At 43.4% G+C, this 23,149-nt stretch overlaps 1 long non-coding RNA gene across 1 annotated transcript; it reads left to right on the top strand.

The window, feature by feature from the left end:
• Window positions 1–5,149: 5,149 nt before the first annotated feature.
• On the top strand, window positions 5,150–22,923 carry LOC110343658. Its single transcript, XR_002385962.2, has 4 exons — window positions 5,150–5,350; window positions 9,863–9,977; window positions 10,328–10,450; window positions 22,618–22,923. It is a non-coding gene; the product is annotated as an uncharacterized LOC110343658 (long non-coding RNA).
• The last annotated feature ends 226 nt before the right edge of the window (window positions 22,924–23,149 follow it).

Genomic DNA, 23,149 nt, shown 5'->3' on the forward strand with positions numbered 1-23,149 from the left:
CTACCAATTCTGGCTTTCACTTTCCGAATCCAAGACTTCGAAGAGACATTAAGTTTTTAAGTAATTGTCTTTGTTTTACTTTGAAATACCCACACGGAAAAGTACATGAGATGTAAACACCTATTGTTCAAGACAGTCTGTGAATCAAGAGCCTGCTTAAACCACAGTCTCAGAAAACAGCCTCCCCAGGCCCCAAACTCCTTCCCTACTCTGCTACCCCTCAGGGACTAACTCTGGTTCTGCTGCTTTGATAATCTTTTCCTTGCTTTTCAACCATATTTTCAACTCATGAACTGTATTATCAAATCACTAAATGTTTTACTACATGTATAGTTGAAATTCTTATTATGAATTTAGCATACTCAAATCAATGTCTCTTTTGTGTCAGTTTTTATTCAATGCCATATTTGCAAGCTAGCTTTAGCCATAAATTTTGTATGTCACTGAGAGTCCAAAGAGAAATTTTAAGTTGGCACATTCATTCTCCATGTACCAACCCTAGGCAGGAAGTGTGACAGGAAGAGCTTTGGCCTCAGCTGTGAATAGAAGAGGAGGAAAGGGGGTGAATATTGGATGTTACCCTACATCCAAACACTAGGATCATCCCAGTAAAATCCAGCTTCAGGCACAGTGTGACTGAAGCCTCCAGACTGGAACCCTAGATTAAGCCTCCTGGCCTGGACCAGCTTCCTAGTATCCAGGTCTGCATCACAAACTTAGTCTCCAGGACTGCCGGCCTGTCAGGCCCATTCCAGCAGCCTCAGGAATGTAGACGGGTTCTGTATAGGAATGACGCCAGCAGCCCAGACTCTGTCCATGACAGGTTAAAGAGTAGTTCCAGTGCTAGATCAGCCCAGACTCAGGCTGCAGGTCCATTCTAGGGTCAGGCAACCGTAGCAGTCCCAAATTCCAGACTACCCTAAGCACTAGTTTGTCCCCTGCAGCCCCAGAGTATAGGCCCACGGCAGCATCAGCCTGGTAACCAGTACTGGGCAGACAGACATCTGCGCATCCAGGGACTAGACCTTCCATACTGGTCTGTCTCTGTCTTCTTAGATGCTATCTTGGAAATAACAGTCACTCAGTGTATCACAGTGAAGGAATATCTTGCTTTTTAACCCAGATAATACAGTGCATTGGTGTCTCTCCTCACCCCTGAATTGCTTGCATTCATATTACTGTTTTAGTTAGTCATACAAGACTTCATTTATATTGTTTTGTATGGCCGATGTTTATCTATTCTATAATACAATTTTGTTTAATGTTTTTCATTCTCATCTTCTCTGTTGTAACTATCGTCCTTTTTACCTGAAGCATGTATTTCATGGTTTTAAAATGAAATTCTGCAGGTGATAAAGTATACTCCTGCAAGTTTCCTGAGAGTGTATTTTTCTCTCATTCTTCAACTATATTTTGATGATCCAAAGTTATTTCCTTTCAGCTTAACTGAGGATATGAGATGGTGGTACTCTAGCTTTCATTATTGCTGTGAGGAAACCAGCTGGGCACTTTAGAAATTAAGCCATTTCTTTGACAATTTTATGTATGGATATACTGCATTTTAGGTACTTGCTCTCTCCAGCATTTTTACCTTTCTTCTCTCCCCATAAACAATCCCTCCTTGCTTGTCCCTTTCCCAGGTTTATGACTCTTGAAAGGTTTTTTTTGTGACCCATTTGGTTACACTCAGGGTCATCTTGCTTGCATTGATTTGGGACTTTCCACGGAAGTCGGTGGTACACACCTGAATAATAGGACTATCCCTTTCTCTGAATCTATTAGTAAGAAATACTGTTTTGCCATGATCAGGTGATATCCATGGGATGCCTGCTCTGTTTTGTTTTTGTGTGTTTTGTGGTTTTGTTTTTGGGAAGTATAGGAGGAGTGGATCTGGGGGAGAAGAGGGGTGCAGGGGTCTGGGAGGAGTGGAGGGAGAGGAAATTGTGGTCAGGATGTACTGTATGAAAGAAGTATAAAAAGGAAGAAATATTTCTGCATTGAGGGATAGAGCCCTCTGAGCTCCTCCTTCATCCTTTCCTGACTGTCGATGGACCATTCGTGTATATATCCAGTGCCCTTATCTACTTTCAATGTTTCATGTTTATCTCATAATGAAAATACATTCAATTCATCTCTAATAGTCCCTAAAGTCTTAATGGTTCTAACATTGTTTAAAACAGAGCCTAGAGTCTAAAGGCTCTTCTGAGACTCAGGGCAGTCTATTGAATGTGAGCTACTGTTACAAATATAAACAAATATTAAAAAACAAGTTTCATATTTCCAGTACACAAGAATAAACACTCCTATCTCAGAAGGAGGAAATAGAGGTATATCAAGGAAATACCAAAATGCAGCAAGAAAAATATAAAACCATGAAGTTCCATGCTGGCACGTAGGACCCAGGATGGAGTCACACAGGCTCCAACAGTCTTTGGTATCTTCATTCCTTAACCTCTGTGACTTATAGCAAACACATGTGGTCTCTCTTCAGTTGGCTCCGACAGCCTCTCTTGGTAGATGCCCTGCCATCCTGGCCTTCCCAGCATTCTAGGTTCTCTGTTACAATGTAGGCTTCACCCTCACAGCTTCCTACAGTGACTTTTCAGGGCCTCTTTAAGTGACATTTGACCCTGCCACAAACTCTTCTCCCAGTACTTGGAGTTTATCTAGTCTACAGTTCTACACTTTTCCAAATTCCCACATGAGCCAATTTCAAAGGCATGCAACCACATGGTCAAGTAGGCACAGAAATAGCCCCACATCTTGGGACCAAGAGAGAAGGGCCTCACCCTGTAGGGGTCAGTGCTATGTACATTCAGGGCAAGTCTTGCTTCCTTCAAAGCCTGGTGAGATACCTTCATAGGCATTTCCAGAAACCTTTCTCTTAGGTGCTTCTGAATCTCATGAAGCTGACACCCAATATCAAGCATCACACCCCAGCATGTAGAGATTAACTCGTGGCTTCCATTTCTTAGGAATGTGCTCATTTTCCCTTTGTACCTACAAAGACAGCCTCCTCCTCAGTGGACTCGTAACACCACTCTCCTGGGTTCCTATTCCTTTCTCCAAGATTACTATAGGAAAACCTACATTTTGCGTCTCTGATAGAAATGTTTGGCATGGGGTTATCATCTCACGCTGCACACAAAGGCTTCTGAAGCAAGGCAGCAGCTTCTAAGGGCAAGTAGGAACCCTATGGTCCCTGTAGGCAAAGCTTCCTATACCTGGTTCTCTGGACCTTAGCCATGCTTTGATTTTATTTTACTTTTTACATCCTGATAGGTTTTAAATTGCTATAAGGAGATATTTTTAATATTGCACCCAGGACTTCTATTTGTTTTTATCTGGTGGTATTGTTCTAATAAACCATTATTGGAAATGGAAGTGACTTGCTTCTTTTTTTAAAATCAAGATATAACTCCAATATTTTGTATTATTAAAAAAGTATTCTTTTTCTGTTTTTTTTGTGCCCAAGGTGCAGAGAAGTAAATACAAACTTAAAAAGAAAAAGATAAAACATGTTTCCTGAAACAGGAGAATTGTCCTTGAAAAAACTCAGAATGTAGGTCTATTAGGATCTTCTAGTCCTCCTTAAGGTTCAGGGAGTGAATCAGGTCCTAAGAAGGAATGTAGTCATCCAATGAAATGGCTATCTGTCTGGGGGCACCATAGTGTTTCATGGGGGGGGTACAAGAGTCCACGTTTCTAGTCACTGTAACTGGTTCACTAGGAGCTCTCAGCCTGCTTGGGGTGGGCTGGATAGCCTTATGGAATTGTAGGCATAGGCTTTTCAGGGGGAGAAAATACTAAAACTTCAGTTTTCATAGGTACCCTACAATGTTTTTATTCTTCTCTAATTTTTACATAGTTATACCACACCCAATTACACAACTTTTTACTGTCATATCCCAATTTCTGATAGCCTGGTTCCTTTGGGTTAAGCGACCCTTCAGAATTTTTTTTTAAGTCTTGCCTTTGATTTTCCATTGACTCTGAGTTCTCCTCCAATCTTGGTCTTTGTTACTTTCCTCTACTTTACCTTTGACCTTTGCTGTGACTCTGGCCTGGACTTTCAGCTGGGGAACAGACAGACAGACAGGTTATTGTAGCAGTCTCATGCTAGGGAACATTGCCTGTTGACTTGAGTCCCACCGACTCAAACCTGCATTTTGAAGTTCTAAACCTCAGTAACTCAGAATGTGGCTTTCTTGGGAAACTGGGTTACTGCAGGTGCCACATTATAGAGAAATGGATCACTAATCAATAGTTCCAGTATCTTTATTAAAAGGGGAATTTAAATAAAGAAACACAAGTACAAGTGTGTACAAGTGTGTACAGTGTGTGCACACGTGTGTGTGTATGTGTGTGTGTGCGCATGCACATGTGTGTGTGATAGCCCTCCATCATCAGTCACTCTGCCTCATTTCTTTATCCTCCAGTGCTTTATGCTTTCATGGGCTCCATTGTGTGGTTTCCAACACACTTTGCTCGTGAATCTGCAGTCCAACTTGCTCCAATGACAGAACCTGTAACACCCTCAAGAGTTTCATGTATATCTTGGGACAAAGCCTACACATAAAGTCATGTTTTCATTCTGGCATATCAAACATTACATGAATGGCAAGGGCCAAAGTCAGACTAACTTGTGCCATGCATCCTGTGTATCTCAGGCGCCTCCTGCAAAACCCAGGTTCAAAGTCAAAGAATGATTTTTTTCCCTATGTATTTTCCATTGCCAAAACACTTCCTACACCAACTAGCTCAGCAAGGAACCTTTGAGCTGGTTACCTGGGAGAAGTGTCACATTCCCTCACTGACTGGGAATGATGCCAACAGGATAAATGAGACATTTTTTTCTTTCTGCAAGAAGGAAACCAGAGATAGAAGCCACTAGTTCAAGTTAAGAAAAGGTTGAAAATCAGTGTCATTTGTCACCATTTGACACTGTACGAGGGTGTCAGTGCTGTGATGAACCCACCAATCCTCGTGGGCTATTTCCTGGTTGTCTCATTTTAGACAGGATTTATGCTTCTGTGTCTTGCTGTCGATTACTTCTGGGACAGATGAAAGGGAACCATTTATAATTGTTTAACATGTGTGCACAGGTCAACACATCCCACCTTCGAATTATCTGCCTTCTTAGGAATCACAGTTCTCTGAGGATTTATGGGAGGTGCTGAGCTTCAATCACAACATTAAATTTAGTGACCTTCAAGGAGAACAGCAGCAGATTACGGCTGCCTCAGCTTGTACATGCCAGGACTCAGCCATTCATCCTGCCACCAGACAAATGCACGTTGCATGGACTTCTGCTTGGAACAGGGGACACTGGAAGCAAAAATCCCCAATGGTGAGAATGAGTTTAGACATATCTGGGACCTGCAGGTTGAGTCACTTGAAGGAGGGATGCTAACGTTAAACTCTCAGATTTATCCTAACTTTGCACAGCAGGAAGCAGATGAGGTCCTGAATATTTTTGAAAGTTATAGAACTCACACTTGCAAGTAAACAAAACTGGAGGTTGATTTCTTTAAAACCATTTACCTAGTTAATCTGAAATCTCCCCCAGGACAGGGCTTGACTCAGTATTGTACACTGAGACTCTCATTTGTCAGCATGGGCTTTTTGTTTGTTTTGATGCTTAGCAAAAAAAACTCCAGTGCTGTCAGTGAGGCGGTCCCTCTACAGCAGCCAGTCAAGCTGTCTCTGATCTCTGTCTGCACCACACTCTTCCAGGATACTTCATCCCCAGGGTAGCCTCTGTCTGGGGCTGTCTGCCAACAGTGACTTTTAAAAGGCCAACAGTAAAAAAGACTGGCTGAATTGTGTCTATGGAGAAGCATCTGGCACCCTTAGTGTGACCAGAAAAGCATCAGGCCTTAGGGGTCTTGGCTTCCAAGTGTCATGGCCCAGAATATGTATTAGTAACTTGTCTCAGAGCTGTATGTCACCCAATATCAGGCAATCTACTGGGTCAGCCATGGGACCTCCTGATGACTATTGGGCACTGGCTTTGTTCTGTGGTCTGTATTCTCTTATGGGGCTTTCCTGTGATACTGGGTTTTGTGGAATATTCCAAATGTGACAAGCAAGGATGCCAGATTTCCTCTCTCATATTCCAACTGAGTCTTGGATACTTTAGAGTTTGGGAAGTAAGAACTAAATCCTACCTGTGATATACATGGATCTTGTAGATCAATGCACCTCCAATTTGTTGTCAGCATCTAAAAAGAGACCAGAGCTAAAGTGCCTTAGAGTTGTAGGTGGTATTATCTCTTTGTCAATGTTAAACCTTTAAATTTGTAATGTACACCAAAGGCCATGCTGGCTGCTCCTGATGTTAAGTTTGTTGTCTAGCTGTCCTACATCATCAGACAACTGAGATAACTGAGCCAATAAAGGCTTCCAGCCTGGTTTCTGACATTACTGCAAGCAGGTTGTCAATAAAGTGGATGTTGGGTATATTGTCCTTCTCTCTGTTCCGTGGAACATGGCTTGTAGAACTGGTTTCAGTGGGAAGAGTTTAAACTTGTCCATCCCTGTGTGTGGAGGTGTGCTGGTCCCTGAGAGAACTGTCTTTCAGCCTCTGGCTCCCTGTCAACAACACAACTCCCGAGGCATGGATGTAGCTGTTGCTTACAGAAGCCTAAATCTAAACTCCACCAGGGGGAGAGAGCACCTCACCCCAGCTCCATGGACACCACCAGTTAAGGCTTTAATGGGAGATAGTGTTTTGTTTTGTTTTATCCCCAACTCTTTTTCTCATCCTCTGTCTTTAAAACCAGGACTCTTTAATTATGGGTTGTGAAATAGCATATAAAAGTAATCCCTGTGCAACCCCTATGACGTGTTTACCGTGTGGACATGGGTGACAGCATCTGTAAGAGACAAGTCTGTCATTAGGAGCACCAAACTGATGTGCATTCTTAGTCCCTGGCACAATTACACTTGTGCCCATCTGTTTGGGTGGCAGGAGGCCTGTGGAGTATGATGCAAGCCAGTTCTGAGGAGGCCCACTTGCCAATGGAAGGGCAGGTTCAGGGGTGCAGCCCACTGAGCACGCCGTGTGCCAACATGCCTGCCAAGAGAACCTTCTGTTTGGCAACTACATCAGGCCAGGGCAGTGTGCTGCTCTGCAGCGGACAACATCTGTGGGTGGAAGCTGGTGGGTAGCATTGCTCTCTGATTAATTCGCCTGCATACCAGGACCCAGTGCTCTTTAGAACAAGTTTGGTGAATAAATACCTCACAAAAGAAGTTCAGCTCACCATGGCGACCCGACTGCTTACTTTTTTTGTTGTATTAAAATACAAACAAAGCAGTCTACAAACAAAATGGTGGGAGAGGCACAAGGGCAAGAGTGTTAGATTGGTGGTCGCCCAGCATCTACAGACACAAATTGGGGAGAGGTGAACGTTTGTGCTTGGCTTTCCCTTTAGTAAGTATGGGACCTCAGCCATGAAATGGTGACACCCACATTCAGGGTGGATTTCCCTTCAGTTAAACATTTTTGGAAACACTCTTGTAGACACACCCAGAGGTATGTTTCCATGGTGACTCTAAATTTTGTCAAGTTGACAGAGATGATTAGCCATCATAGAAACTCATTCTGAAAACTTTCATTGAGTGGCTATTGCTTGGCTCTGTGTTTGATGCTTAAGAATGATGTAGTTGACTTTGACATAGGCTCTGTTTTTATTTATTTATCTATCTCTCATGTATTACATAGTTGCCCTTCCCTCCACCCCCCCATTACCTCCATACCACCTCCCCCTTCCTCTACAGAAAAGAGCAGGCCTCGAAGGGATACCAACTAAACATGGCATATCAAGTTGAAGCCTTAGTTTTAAGAGTTTGTGCTTATAACAGAAATAGACATATGTATACACAGGAGACAAGGACTGTTACAACTCTACAACACATACCCCTACACACATACACACACACACACACACACACACACACACACACACCATGCTTTTGGAGGGAAGGGATATTCTGAAAGGAGGCCAACAGTAGGCAAGAGTACACAGAGGCAGAAACTACATGTTCAAGTGAGAGACAATGACGCTTGTAGTGAATTGAGGGAGTTGAAAAGTTATTTTTCACAGACCAGGATGACTGGAATATCAGGGTGAGCTGTGACTTCAGAAATCTGGTCAAATAAGAACAGAGTTAAGTGCTCGATTCTGGAACCACAGAGACTAGTACTGGTCTTACATGCCAAGAATCACATTTGGGCCTTCATAATTCGTCAGTTGTGGGGAATTTATTGAACCCCTTTGTATGGACTGAGTAATATTTGGCCTCTGTACCGAGGAAGGGAGAGTTTAAAGAAATGTTTGCAATGCAGCCCCTTAGGATAAAAAGAAAAGTTACAGGGTACCTGTGGCATCCTGGGGATTCAGAGGAGGACAGAGAGAAGCTGCCAAAGCCATCCACAGAGCAGATGACAAAGTTCACCCTTGGTCAAACGGTCTTAATAACAGTGCCTAATTGGTAAGTTGAACACAGACATTAAGTGGCTTGGTGTAAGCACACTGCAGAGAACACGCTTGGCTTCCAGAATAGGATCAGGACACGTGACCTTTCTTTTCCTTGTGTTACATTGCAATTAACCCAGAATAGTGATTTAACACATGGCTGGGTCCCTCACCTGGATCTTGGGCTGGGGAGAGGCTCTGCTGGTTTTATTTGCTTCACACTAAGCTCAACTCTGATTCATTCAAGGGTCTCTTCAGTCTGAATCCCAAAGGCTTCTCCATCTTGGACTTGCAATCACAACAGAATACTGGGGTCCAAGCCAAGAAGCATATCTCCACACAGATGTTAGATGCCTCTCATTCCTAATGGGAGGAGCAACTCCCCAAGAGCAGGTGGGGAGGGAAACATTACATATATGATAGAGAAACACAGTCTGCCATACATGTCATGGTGTGTGGTTTGAAAGAAAATGGCTAACAAAGGGAATGGCACTATTAGGAGGTGTGGCCTTGTTGTAGTGGGTGTGGCCTTGTTGAAGTAGGTGTGGCCTTGTTTGAGGAACAAGAGGGTCATGTTCTAGCCTCAGAAAGGAGCAGAACTTGGCAGCTTTGGCCACATGGTTCTAGCTGCATAGTCAAGGATAGAAGAAAGGCATTATGGAACCTTTCTGCATGATGAAGGAAAGCAGCTGAGGTCAGGTGTGTGTCAGGGGTGTCCCTGAAGGGAGGCCCAGAGAGGCCATTGTGTGAAGCTGTAAAGGAGAAGTCTGGAATGCCATGGAGACCGCAAGACGTTGGAAATTCCAGAGTCATGGGATACCTGCTGAGGAAAGCTGCTAGCAGGAAGTGGAGCCAGTCCATGAGAGAGAAGAGTGTTGCAGTCAACAGAGCTGAAAGGAGTTGGAAATCTGGCATCAGACATGGAGATGCAGTCTGTAGTTTTCCCAGCTGGTTTTCAGTCTTGCTTTGATGCAGTATTTCCTCATTATAGTCTCTTCCCGATGATTTGGAATGGTGATGTATATTCTATGCCATTATACGTTGGAAGTGTGTGATCAGTTTTTTTTTATTTTGGTCTTATAAGCAATTAGAATTAAGGATTGGATGGGTGTCAGAAGAGATTTTGAAATTTGGACTTTTAAATATTGTTGACACTGTGATAGACTATGAGGACTTTTGAAGTTGGACTGAAAGAATTTTTTGCGTTATGATATGGATACAAGCCTTTGGGGCCAGAGATAGAATGTGGTGGTTTGAAAGAAAATGGCCCCCAAAGGGAGTGGCACTAATATGAAGTGTGGTCTTGTTGGAGGGAGTGTGTCACTGTGAGGATGGCTTTTAGGCCTCATATATACTCAAGATACTGCCTTCTGTCTCAGATAACTTCTTGTTGCCTGAAAGCCAAGATAGAGGACCCTCGGCTACTTCTCCAGTGCCATGTTTGCCTGCACACCACCGTGTTGCACCATGATAATGGACTGATCCTCTGAAAATGTAAGCCACCCCAATTCAATGTTTTCCTTTGCAAGAGTTGGCTTGCTCAGGTTGTCCCTTCACAGCAAAAGAACACATGTGAAGACACATGGACAGGAGACCACGGGCATAGGATGAAGAAAAGTTTAATTTTAAGTATATTAATTTGAGGCAACAGCAAAAGGCCCAAACAAGTAGAAAAATGCGGAACAGACCAGGTTGTGACATTTTCTTTTTTCTCATTTATTCCCCAAGCGTTATTAAGATATAATAGACAAATAGATATTGCATGTAAGTTTGCAGCACACAATGTGATTTTTGATAGTTATATGCACTGTGAAATAATTAAAACCATGTGCTTGATAAAATAGAAGGGAGTACTCATCCTCATCCTAGCCCTTGCTTCTGATGGAGCTGGCTTCAGACAAAATGGTCTAGAATGAAGAGGATCCAGGACAAGGACCCTACTTCTTCATGGTTCCAGAAGTCTAAAGGTGAGGGGACAGGGGCATAGTTATATAGAAATCACAAAGGGTAATGCCCAAGTAATTTTTTTGTTTTTAAAAAGGGTCTGAAATAGATTGCTTTATTAATATAATATTTCATGTATAGTTAGGTATGGATGAGGAGGAGGAGGTAGAAATATTCCTAATGGTTCAAACATGAACAAGACACAAGTGTTACTAACACAAGGGCATCAAATGGACAGAGAAGAAGTCATTGTTTTGGAGCCCAATTGCAACTTGGGCCTTGTTAGAGAGGTTTTGTGGTCTACAGAATCTTCTGTGACTGTTTCCTGGGTATCTGTTGAGAACTGGCAGGGCTCTGGGAACTATTTTCCCAGTGTGCAGTTACATCGTAGAGGCTGAGAAGGTTCTGAAGACACAGATGAAGAAACCTTACATGGCCAAAAAGTGAACTTTGGAGGCCTCCCTCATGTACACCTGGGAGAAAAGCAGGCTACAAAAAGAAAAAAGGAGAGAGAATAGTATGCTGGGAGCTTTGAAAGGGATATATGCATTTACACTAGTTTTGAATTGGTCAACTGCATTTGGCTTGTATTAAATATTGGTATTTTGATGCTTTAACTTTATGATGGTTTGAGTGATAAATGCCCCCCCATAGTCTTGGGAAGTGGTTCTCAACCTGTGGGTCTTGAACCCTTTGGGGTCGAATGACCCTTTCACAGGGGTTCCTAAGACCATCTATAAACACAGATATTATGGTTATGAAGTAGCAATTCAAATAAGTTTATGGTTGGGACACACCACAGCATGTGTTACAGGGTTGCAGCATTAGGAAGGTTGAGAAGCACTAGTCTAGGGCATTTGAACACTTGGGACTCCTTGGTGACAGTATTTAGGGAGGGTGAGGTGTTGTGACCTTGCTGGAAGGGTAAGTCACAGTGGGCAGGCTCTGAGATTGAAAGCCTGGGGCTACTTGCAGTTTGCTGTTCTTGCTTTGCTTGGTGCTTGTGGTTGAAGATGTGAATGCCCAGCCATGTGCTTCCTGATGTGGTCTCTGTGCTTCCTGCCCTTGCCTTCCCGCCTGTATCTTTCTGGTATACCTCATGCCATGATGGACTCGTTTCCTCTCTGGAACCGTACGCCCACATAAACTCTCTTTTTCTATAAGTTGTCTTGGTTATGGTGCCTTTTTTTTTTAATCAGCAACAGAAAAGTTGCTAACACAGCCCTCCAGAAATTTCACTTTCTAAGTGGCATTCCTTTGTGTATGTGTATGTCTATATGTGTACATCCATGTTCAGTGAAGGGTATAGATGTCATTGGACAGTCAAAAGTAAACGCAGTTTCTCAGACAAATTCATATTTATGGTGATGGTTAGCACTGAACGTTTGAATGGAGATGTGTGTGTGTGGTAGTGACTCTGTATAAGGGCTTTATTCAGGTTGCCTTTGTTCTTCCTTCTTCCGAGGGAAAGATTCACCTGCCCATTGTTTGTCAACCTGACAGTAGCTGCAGCCATCTGGGAAAAGGAACCCCAACTGAGAAACAACCTTAGATAAGCCTATATGCAAGTCTATGTGGAATACTCTTGATTGTCAATTAATGTGGGAGAGCTCAGCCTACTGTGGTCCGTGTTACCCCAGGAAGGTGCTCCTGTATGCTACATGAAAGCCAACTGAGCAAACTAGTAAGCAACACTCCTCCACGGCCTCTGATTCAGTTCCTGCCTCCAGGTTCCTGCTTGGAGTTCCCATCCTGGCTATCCTTGATGGACTGTAAACTACAAGATAAAATAAGCCTTTCCTTTTTGGTTTTGGTCAGTGTTTTATCACAGCAACAGAGGGCAAGTTAAGACAGAAGGCAACTGCGTGGACATGATGGGTCAGAGGGACACAAATATTGCAATTCCAGGGTTGGACACTGTGAGGGTTCATCCCAGACTCTGAGGAGGAGACCAGGTAAGATAACATCTGCATTCTTATCCCCAGAGACAGAGTATGGTTTGCAGAAAAGACCTACACTAACAGCCAGCAGGGCTCACTACATCAGGGTGTCATCTCCTCTGTATGGTTTACGATTCATCTTTGTTTTCATTTCCACATTCAAAGACCTTCTTTGTTCTCTCTAGCCCACCAGCAGAAATCACCTTCCTGGTTCATCTAAACCTCATCTAATTATATTTGCATTATACTTTTTCCTGCTATTTAAAACTATTTGATTGCTTTCATTTTTTCCACACGTTCTGGGAAGTAATTGGTCCCAGAGTGAAGCAATGTCTTCACACTTGTACTAATGGAGGGATATTTTTCATCTCTTTTACATTTTATTTTACAATTTGCCAGTGTTTGTCTTTTACTTGGTTAGTTTTAGTTTGGTTTCTGTTTTGAATTATTTCCCTTGAGTGTGCTTCCTTAAGAGGAAATTTTGACTGCACTGTCAACACAATCCTGTAACCATCAGTAATCCCGGTTACCAAGAGTGGCACTGACCCATTGCATCTGGTGGACACCACCAATGGCATCATGTTATCCCTTAGTTGGTTAATTGAGGCTTAATTTACACATAATCAGGTTCTTCTTTGGTTTCTATGGTCTCTCCTTTATTCTTCTGCTTTTCAAATGTGGTGTTCCTCCACTGTCTGTCACATGACTAAGGCACTTGGGAGCCAGTTCTGCCACATTGGTGCAATGCATCTTTTAGAGACATAGCACGTGAGACATACAGAAGAGATGCCCTGCCTCTGGAGATACTGTTTTTCACTCTGATTTGAAACTTTCCAAGAAACCAATTTCACTCGCCATTCATTGAATGTTTGCTGTGTGTGGAAGACATAAATCGCAGTAGACTTTCAACATTTAATACATATTAATCTTTCAAACAATTACACCACTCATGTCCAGTCTAAGGGATATTCCCGGCATCAGGGCTACATGATATTAATAAATTCCATGACAGGAAGAAATTGCTGGGATTTATTTATAGTGAGCTCTCCCTAGCAAACGACGGAGAATTAACTTGTTGACCATATTCACACTGACAGCACTGGCCACAGCTGGAGTTCTGTGCAGACAGTGGTGTGCTGGTAAATATTTTAATAGCTGGCTTTCTGGGGAAAGGGGACGCCTGTCAATATTGACAACATTTGACCATGGTGTAAATATACCATTCACGACTGTTTTCAGGGTTTCTGCTAGGCTTAGTGGCATGTGTGATAGGGAAGAAATGCACACAAGTGTCCCTCCTGTGCTGGTTGAGCATGCCCATGACACCACTGAGCACAGGCTGAAGTCACAAGCAATGAGGCATCATGAATTTTTCTAGATCTTTCTTTGCATTCACCATGTTTTAAAACAGAAAACAAATTTCCATCATGTTATAGAAACAGAGCCGCAGGGTGGGACTACATCTTCCTTGTGGATTTAGTTTATCACCTGGCATTCTGGTGGAGAAATACGAAGGGATAGAGGACAGTGGACCACATTTTGAGGTCCTTGGCTCTCTAGAAAGAAAGGTGCATACAGGTGTTGACCCTGAAGATTAATGACATCGGTCCCTAAACACACATCTGACACAATGTTGTTTCATTCTGAATATGTTAATGACAGGTAAGCTGCAGACAAATGCAGGATGCTGTGTAACACCTAGAGTGCCCACTGTGGATACCTAATGACAGCCTGAGTTGTAGATGAGCTCTTATGAAGCATCTTCTCTCACATGAGAGGTAAAGCAGGAGGAACGTGTCATTGACACAGGCCAGTCCCGAGCTTGCACACCCTCCCTGAATCTCACATTGATGCAAGAAGCCCATGGAGCTGCCACACCAAGCTGTGAGGGGAAACACACCGTCGCCTCATTGGCTGGTAATCATGGCCCATCCAAAGTAATTATTCTGGGAGAATAGAACTGGTGAGCAGAGTTGATGATGGTGTGGTAAGGAGAAGAAAGTTGCCTTTCCCTTAGGTGTGTGTGTCACACATCACCGTCAATACTCCGCTTGCAATTGGCCAGGATCTGAAGAGCTGCTACATACCGGAAGGCAGGGAAACTAACTGTCTTTGCAGAAGTAATTACTGGTAACAGACATTACTTTTTTCTAAGGGCGTGCTTATCCCTCCAACTATGACAGCACTGTGCATAAATACCAATGCCCCTTCCTCCCTTCTGCTGCACAGAACTTGGTACTGCTAGTATTGAGTCGGTGGAGAATTTTGTTTTGCCCTTTTTTTTTTTTTATTGACAGCTGGGATAGAACCTTAAGCCATTTTGCACTTATGGATTCCTTAAGCTCGGTTTCTCATGTTTCAATGTGTAAGAATGCCTGCCTCATTTTGAGATTGCCAGGGATGTTATGAGAGCAATTCTGAGGCGTTTTGCCATGTCGGCGGAAGTTTCGCATTCCATAGTTTGTCTGCAGGAAGAAGAGAAATGCACCAGGCTTTCATTCACTTAGGAAATGCACTCATCTTTGCAGAAGGCTGAGTCCTGTCTGCGGGCACCTCATTGTTTTCTAAAGCAGTGTGGTATTATATTGCTTGGGCTTTGTATGAATTGTCACAGTTTGCCTTTTTACATGACAATTCAAGTGTCAGACCTGGCATGTTCAGGCAGAGTTTTCCTTCTAGCTCCCTCCCCTGGGCTCATCCCTTTACCACAGATGTTGCATCAGCTGTGAGCTGCCATCATTGCTTCTTGGATTTCTGTAGCAGAGTCTTTTCTCCTAGCTGCTGCCCAGCCTGGGCTTCATCGCAGCGACACCAACACAGACCTCTCTCACGATGACCACATAATGATCGTGAGTCAAGACTTAGTTTTCAAGAGCAGGGTCTTCTATAGGGCTGCAGCAAGAAGCACTCTAGCCTGGACTTGCTTGCCTGGTCTCTCAAAGTCTGAAGTCTGAGCTTCCAACCTCCCGGCAATGGGTGTTTAGGATTCTAGTTTAAACGTCCCACTGATGTTTAAACATGCCACAGAGCAAACACTGTCAGCCAGTGTTCCAAGTGTGAATCATTTCCAGCTCTGAAAATGACCTTTGGAGACCAAACTGCCTCCACAGTGAGATCATTGCATCTTACTCTCCTCCTAAAATATTTATCTCGGTGTAGCAGCCTTTTCACTGGAAGCCTATGACGTGATGCCCAGGAGAGCAAATGTGTTCCTGCAGCATTTAACACTGTGATCCTCTCTACCCTAGTCTGTCTTTGTAATGGTGGGTATAAAAGCCAGGTCATGGTCAGTGCTAACTGTGTCACTATAGGGCAGGAGTCTATGTCTTAGGAGTCTCTGCACACCATGAAGGTTTAACTATCAACTGCTGCTGTGTGTAATATGTGTTCTACGTGTGTGTGTGTGTGTGTGTGTGTGTGTGTGTGTGTGTATGTGTGTGTGTGTGTGTGCAGGTGCATCTACCAGGGCACATGCGTGTAGACACCAGAGGAGGACTCTGGGTAACCTACTCTATCACTTTCTCCTGAATTCCTTTCAGACGTGGCCCTTCACTGAGCCTGGGGCTTTCTACCTTCTTCGAGGCTTGGCTGACATGCAAGCCCCAGTGATCTTCCTGTCTCCACACGCTCAAACCCAGTGATGTGCTCACCGCCTGACTTTTGTTTGGGTGTCTGGGATTGGTACTCAGGTCCTCGTGTAAGGACTTTTACCTAATGAGCCATCCTCACCTTTGTGTTTAGCTTTTCCCTTGCATATCAGAGGATGGTGTAGGGCATAGATCTCTTCTTTAGGTTAGGAAGCTACATAGGAGAGATACAGCCTATGCTAGTCCCTCCCCTTCCTTCTGATTTCTCACAGCTCTCTGACTGGGTTTCTACTGCTGTCCCTGGAGTGAGATGAAGATAAGACATGGAGGTAGAGCTCACTGGGGACAGATTGGAGCCTCTAAAATCTTCTAGGATACTTTTATAGATTTCTAGGCCTCACCTCATACCCACAAAATCCCAGGGTCAGTACCTTCCCTGAACTTCCCAGTGTGGTCCTGATCATGATCTTGGCTTACAAAGTCCCACTGTGTGACAGACCTGCTTTTCATCACCAGCCTGGTAGAGACATTCCCCACAGCCCAAGTTTGTTCTGTGTGCCCAGATGGAAGAAGCAAAGGCTAGGATTCAGGTGCATGAGAAAAATAGAGACCATGAAAAGCAGATGTTCACCAGTGTGGTTGCTTGAATGAGAATAACCCTCATAGGCTCATATGTTTAAATGCTTGGTCCTCAATTGGTGGAACTGTTTGGGAAGGATTAGGAGGTGTGGCCTTGTTGGAAGAGGTGTGTCACTGGGGATTGGGCTTTGAGGTTTCCAAAGTCCATGCTATTCCCAATAAGGTCTCTCTCTATCCTGTGGTTGTCTCAATGTGTAAGTTATCTGCCACCACTCTAGCACCATATCCGCCTGCCTGATGCCATGCTCCCTGCCATGACCATTATGGACTCTGCTTCCCTCTGGAACCCTGAGTCCCAAATGAAATGCTTTCTTTTATAAGTTGCTTTGACCATACATGGTGTTTTGCCATGGCAATAGAAATGTAACTGAGACAACCAGTATGCATTTGTTCATTCAACACATATTTTTCATTTCTACTATATGCTGGCTGCTTTCTTAAGTGCTGGGGGCAAAGCAATGGACAAGACAGCCAACATCTGACATTATGACAACACATAGCATCTCTCAGGACATTGCAATCATGTGGAGAGATGTGTAATAAAAAAACAAACCCCAAAGTTGTTCCTTAGGGCAGAGATCTGCCAGAAGCTAGGATGGTGGTCAGTGTATGGAAAGTACTGGTCAAATGATGAAGAATGCATTTCAGGAGACATGTTCTATAAGGTAAGAAGAATTAAGATGGGCGAGAGGGATGCATGGTGGAGAGGGTAGAAGGAGCAAGGTTTGCAGAGAATGGGGTCCTGAGCTTTAGAAACTGGGTATGGGGTCACCTGACTGTTCTGGCTGTCAGACTTCTATTCATTCCCCCTGCTAGAGCAAAGGAGGAGACCACACATCTATTTCCTTCTATGGAACTGCCATCAACTAGACATCACCAAGCAGACTTATTACTGCTTTATTCTTAACTGCCTACAGGGAAAATGTGCCAACATCATCTTCTAGCTAAGCATCACCCATGGCCTCCACTAGTCTGTGATTCCATTGTCCTCATCAAATCAGAGAACCCGTTGTGGACAGGACCTTCACCCATAGAGGAGAGCCACCATAAGCTTTCAAGCATGTGAATCCCCCCTCCTTTCCCAATTCCTTAATGAGAGTCTCCAGGGCTCTCTGTGCATGTGTGGTGGTGGTGGTGGTGGTCGTGATGGTGGTGTATGTTGTAAAATATGTGTATATGTGTGTGGTACATGCATGTAAGTGTGCACATAGGCAAGTGCACGTGGAAGCCAGCACAGCATGCCCAGTACCCTGTCTGCCTCACAATCGTCTTGAGACGGGGTCTCTTATTGAGACAAAACTTATCTTTTCAGCCAGGAAGCTCTCAGGCTCTGACTGTACCAGCTCCCTAGTGTTGACATTATATGAACAAGGCTTGCACAGTCATGCTCAATTCCTTATGTGGGTGCTAGGGATTCACACTCAGGTCCCTCTGCTTTTAGAACAAGCTCTCCTAACCATACCCCCACACTCCCCACACAAATTTATTTTTAAACAGCACAGCCAAAAATTGACTATATCTGACTCTGCTAATGAACTTGTCCCTAAGTTCTCCCAGTGGTTTTTCTGTATTATCACTCCAGACATCACTAATCTTTCTGGAATTGGGGAAGTGAGTGAAGGTAGATTTTCACCCAATATTACAGTCCCAGCCTGGGTTCAGGCAGGGACCTTATCCCATGCCCTCTGCCTCTCTCCCTTCCTGGTGCACATTGCAGACTACAGTAGGGTGGTACCAAGGGCTCTCAGTTGGCGTTCCCTTCCTTGGCAAAGTTTCATTTGTAGCTGGATGTCTGGCAGTATGATGTCATCCATGGTGTTGACATCCTGCTGGGAGGAGAGCTGAATTCTTTTCTTCCAAATTGGCTCTGTTGGTATTTGAATGGGTGACAGCAAGCAATTATTCCTTTCCTTCTTTTGCCTGTGTTCCCTGGTCTTATTCACAGACACAAAAGGAAAACAGTTCTGCAGTGTGGAGTGCCAGAGGATTGCTATGAATGGCTGGAGCCACGTGATGACTGGTGAATGCAGAGTGGGCTATTTCCAGCATTTCTCATGTGTGAGTCTGTCTGCTTGTCTCATAGTGTGAGTGTGAGGGCTGAAGAGCTCTTTCTGAATGCGGAGGAAAGGCATTTCCATAAACCCCATGCCTCAGCTCATCAACCATCATCAGGCTTCTGGTCTTTCAAACATCCCCTGTTGTGCATGGACACACCTGTCCCTTTCAAAGCCAACCCCCACCCCCACCCCGTGCCCCTCTGAGCTCACACTGGAAGAGGGAACTTTCAATTTCTTTCCACATTTATGAGCCTTAGGAGCCTGGGGGCAGATGTTTCTCTGTGCTGTGGCCCTGCCCTGGGGAGCAGGCTGCCAATCCATTTCTAACCTGTTGCTGTGTAGCTTAGGCCTCATGAAAAAGACTTAATCTCCAATGATTAAACTTTAAGATCCTTTTCCCCATTTAAACGTTAGGCTCCTTTTATGACTGTGGAAGCAGCAGCTAAGCAAAGGGGAGAGAAGTTTACTGCATCTTAACTTGTGCAGCAAATTGAATTTCTATTGATGAGAAGTACTTCTCTCCCTAAGAACTTTTCAGGAGCTTGAACTGAGAAAGATGGGCAGAGGTTTGTGGATTTAAAAAGAATAACAACGCAGTAATAACATCTACAGAGATGAAACCGTTGACATTGCCTCTAATTCTGCAGATTAATTTGACAGGCTTCTTTCTAACATGTGCAGAGGGAGATATTGCTTGCATCCCTGGGGGTGAATGGAGATGAAACCAGGTGAATGCATAGGTTTGCTCCAGTTACTCTGTTTGATCTTTATTTTTCCCCCATTCTATGAACTCATATGTGTAGGTGTGAACACATTAGCATGAATATCTGTACTCTGGGAACCTCCTGTGTGTGTTTTCAGCATGGACATCTTTTCCTTCCTGGAATTGCATGCATCCACATAAAAGATTAAAATCACAACAATTGATAGTATCTACTGAGTTGATGTGCTGGGCACTGTTCTGGGTGCCTCACATATGCTAATTCATGCTCTGAGACTGGTATGCTGTGTTGTAATTCCCAACTACGCAAGATGTCAAGGAAGCCACATGGCAGGGTTTAAGTTCAGAGAGCCTGATCCTTGTACTCCTTGCCCGCTGGGCTGGTCTCAGCTTGCTCTCTTCTCCTTCCATCTGGGATCTTTTGCTCTGGTGAGATTAGCGGGTCAGAAGGAAGGAGCCTGGGACAGGGATGTGGTAGGTATTAGAGGAGTTGGCTAAGATGTGGAATGACCCCAGAGGTGAACAACAGGTCCAGAGCAGTGGCTTCCTAGGGAGGAGATGCTCACTGAGGAGAGGGTCCTGTCCAGCTGTGTTAACTTTGAGAATCAATGGCGTCCACACTAATGTCTAAAGCTTTTTTTTTAATCGATTAGGAGATCTGGAGCTATAAGAAAGGATCATTTGAAGGTGAGTGACCCAACTGTTACTCAGAGAGGAAATATAAGCATTTTTATATATTAATGTATTGGAATAAACCATTTCAAACTGCCAATATTAAACTACTCAGCCGACTGAAGCAGCAGTTTCATACCGGGACAGCCTTATGTTTAGGCTGCATTAATAGTTACATGTAGTTTCCCTGTCATGTGAATTCATTTGGTGGAATGACTTTTCCCTTCTACCACCAGGCATTTTCTTTATTTTAAAGACACTTACTCCTATTCCTCATTTCTCTTCCTGGGGTGTCACAACATCTCTTTTCTATGATGTAAATGCCTTCCAGCTTTTTTTCCCCCATGTATACATGAAACCCAGGCCACCTTTTTATTTTTTAACCCTGCAACTCCCTTGACTAAACAGTGCCTTTCTATAACTCACAAAGAGAATCCTGCCTGATAAAGAACACTTATTGGTAATATCGAAGAAGCTAAAAACAAAAGAAAAACCAAACCAAAACAAAAAGCTTACCAAAAAACCCACAAATAGTTTAAAGAATCCTTCCATTGTGTTATTATCATTTTGGATTGATGTGTGTGTGTGTGTGTGTGTGTGTGCATTCATGCCCATAAATATGCACAGATATGTGCATGTGTACATGTGGTAACTAGATGAAAATCTATACCATCATTCCTCAGGCTACCTTGCTTTTTGATACAGGATCTCTTATTGGTCTGGAAAAGTCTACTTTATCTTACTGCTCAGTGAGACTCAGAGATTTGCCTGCCTCTGGCACCCCAGGACTGAGATTATAAATATACCACCATACCTGACTTTTTTCCTATGCTCACTGGGCTTTGAACTCAACAGGTCCTGATGTTCACCCAGCAAACACTATGCCAACTGAGTTATCTTCACAGACCTGCACTTTCCACTTCATGAAATCATTCCCAAGTCAACCAGCCCATGCTGTGCGGAAGGACACACTGTGTTGACTGGTGATAGCCTTGTTCACTTCACTCTGTGGTCATGTGTAGGCAATGTGTCCCTAAGCCACATCCATTGGATACCAGAGTCAGGGATGCTCCACTAGGAGGAGGGGCTTGCTCTCCGTTAATGCTGCTGGAGAGGGAAGGCTCCCAGGGGAGACTGTGGCTGGGATGGGAGACAGTGGGCAGCCTGCTGCTTCCTCCAGAGTGTTGCCTCTTGTTCAGTTTATGAGTCTCTCCACACCAGCACATTCTCAATCCCGACTCCGAGATCCTATCTCAGGACAAGCGTGAGTGTTTTGTGGATGGGCTCTCTGCAGGATCCTGTTAAAACATATCTCTCCTCCTCTCCAGGATGTGACCAAGATGATGTGTGGTTAGTAGAGAGACAGAGGAGAATGCTATGGCTTGTTTCACGAGCTGGTCAAATGAACGCAGAGATGCCACTTTTTCATTAGTCTTTGTTTGACAAGTAAGTGGACTGTGAGATGGGAACCAGTGCAGGCTGAAGCTCACAGAGCTGTGAGAACATTGTCAATCTGGAAGATTAACAGGTCAGAGAAGGTCATGCAGATCAGAGAGCTAATTAGAGAGCCAGTCATGGTGCTGTCGGGCTGTTTCAAACAGGGGCACAGCATTTCTTTTGGCCTCTATTTCATTTTCATAATTTCAAAAAATGTCAGGCTTGAACTACAGTATCTCTCAGGAACGTCTAGAAAACAATAGAGATTATCTGAGTTCTGCAATGTGTCAGCATTTTCTCTGGAGACTCAGTTCCTTGGGTAGAAACTGGAGGCTATGCTAAAGAAGAGCAACACACTCACCTAAGATGCTGGGGGGTGGGACTTGGAACGGAAGCTCTACAGCAAGACAAAGCAGATAAACACAGAAACCCAACACAATGGATCGTAGAAGAAGCCTAGCTTTTCTTTAATTTGTAATGATTCAGAAAAAATGAAATGTGTTCATTAGAGAAAATTAATGTCATCAGGAAGTTCACAGACAAAGCAGCAAAAACACACAATCATGTTCACAGGTCACCATCAGTAGTTCGCAGGATTCTATTTTCATATTTTTCTTGAGTTATAAAGTCTAAATTATTCTGGATTCTCTTCAAATTCATTCTTATTTGAAAACTTAAGGTATGATCATACTTTATTTTTTGGGAGAGATAATGCTGTAGTTGAAATAAGTATAGACTTTTTATGTCTTCTGATATCCCCATGAAAACCATGGATGACTCTTTTCTCCATATTGGCACTATTTCATAATAACTAGAATATTACCCCTGGCCTTTTTTGTCTAGTAGAAACAAAATGTTTGAGGTTGTCAATAGTATTGTCAACCTTCTAGGAAAGGCCCTGTCTGGCCAGATAGCCAGACAGAATGAGTTTCTTGTGTCCAGCAGTTACAGTAAATTGCATTATGCTTGATAATATTTGTTTTCTTTTTGTAGATGTTTCTTTACAGCTTTGTCCCCTGACTTGTTGGCACTTTAGTGATTTTTGACCAATGACAAGATTAACTTAGATTTTTTTCTCCCTCAGGGACTTTAAAAGCTGAGATGACTTTAAAAAACCTCATGTGTTAAAACTTTCAGGAAAGACTGAAGCCTCTACATGGATGGGAGCTCAGGAAAAATGCCACAGCTGGGCTGAGTCGATTTGCTTTTCCGTGTCTGTGTCGATCTCTGTCAAAAGCCAGATGATCTTTATGGCGTGAAAATGTTGTCTTGGAGAAGAGGAAGAAAAAGAAAAAACTCTGAGTTAGTGTTCTTTTGATTACAGATACAGAGAAATGGTTCCTCATTTTTGTGAACACCTTAAGACCACTTCCAATGAGCTAATCCAGTAGGTGTATGCCTGTCTGTCTGCCTGCCTTCATCTATCTATCTGTCTCTCTATCTGTCTGTCTATCTATCTATCTATCTATCTATCTATCTATCTATCTATCTACCTACCTATCTATCTAGCCATCCTCTTTTCTATCTAATCTATTTACATATCTTATCATCTATTTTTAAATATCTGTTGCCTATCTGTATCATTATCTAGCTATTATCAATCATCTGTCCTCTATTATACATTTGTCATCTATCAATCATCTATCCTGTATTATCTATCATTATCAAC

This window comes from Mesocricetus auratus, unplaced genomic scaffold (genome assembly GCF_017639785.1).
Source record: "Mesocricetus auratus isolate SY011 unplaced genomic scaffold, BCM_Maur_2.0 Super-Scaffold_100015, whole genome shotgun sequence".
Taxonomy (NCBI): domain Eukaryota; kingdom Metazoa; phylum Chordata; class Mammalia; order Rodentia; family Cricetidae; genus Mesocricetus; species Mesocricetus auratus.